Source organism: Suricata suricatta, chromosome 1 (assembly GCF_006229205.1).
Source record: "Suricata suricatta isolate VVHF042 chromosome 1, meerkat_22Aug2017_6uvM2_HiC, whole genome shotgun sequence".
Classification (NCBI taxonomy): domain Eukaryota; kingdom Metazoa; phylum Chordata; class Mammalia; order Carnivora; family Herpestidae; genus Suricata; species Suricata suricatta.
In genome coordinates, this window is record NC_043700.1 from 162,329,831 (window position 1) to 162,330,861 (window position 1,031).

Sequence of the window (1,031 nt, forward strand, 5' to 3'; positions counted from 1 at the left end):
GGGAGGCAATGAGAGAGAGAGGGAGCCAGAGAATCAAAGTAGGCTCCAGGCTCTGTGCTGTCAGTGGAGAGCCTGACTCTGGGCTCAGACTCACAAACCATGAGATCATAACCTGAGCCAAAGGCGTTGCTTAACCGACTGAGTCACCCAGACGCCCCTATAACATTATTTTCTACACAGGGAATGAAAAAGTAATTTAGTCTTCTCTCTAATTTGATGATTCAATTTTTTTCCTATTGCTAGTTTTAAAACATTTATTTTGGCTCTACAACTGTTTTTGGTAATGACATATAAAGTTTTAGAATCGTTGTTACATTTGGGAAACCCCTGTCAAGTTTCTTTCGTGTATGAGGTACAAGATTACATGGCATCTGACAAACCTTAAATACTTTGCATTGTCAACATTCATTAACAGTGTGCAGAAGGAGAATTCCTGGAAGCCATTTCCACATTGAGACAACTGGCAATAACTTAACACAAAAGTGATTTCAAACTACATAAATGCATTCCACTAAATCCAGACTAAATGTATCCAAACTCAGCTGGATTCCAAAAATGGCTAAGGACACACCAGTGCCTCCCCACATGAGGGAGATACTAAGGAAGGTAGTCAGAGTGGATGGTGAAGTAGTCTTAATCTATTGTTGTAAATTTTGCAACAAAATTTTATAACTGTATGATTCTGCTAAGGTCCTTCTCAGGCGGTGCTGAAACTTGAACTTCATTAGCTTCATGGTAAATCCATCTCTGCCTTCCTCACTGGGCTGTTGATAGTATTGAACAATATACTGGATGTGAAAGTACTCTTTAAACTATGAAGAATTACACAGAGGCAAGATGGTGATGATGATGATGGGCTCCCAGCCTCAGTCCAAGTTTCATCCACCATATGTATGTGTGGAGATACCTAGTAAACTGGTGGGAAAAGTTAAAGGAATTCTATTTGCAGGAAAGTGGAAGGAGCTCCTGGTGAGAAGGTTTATCCCGAGAGGAAAGACAGGATTGACACAGCTGACTCAGTAACAAACCCT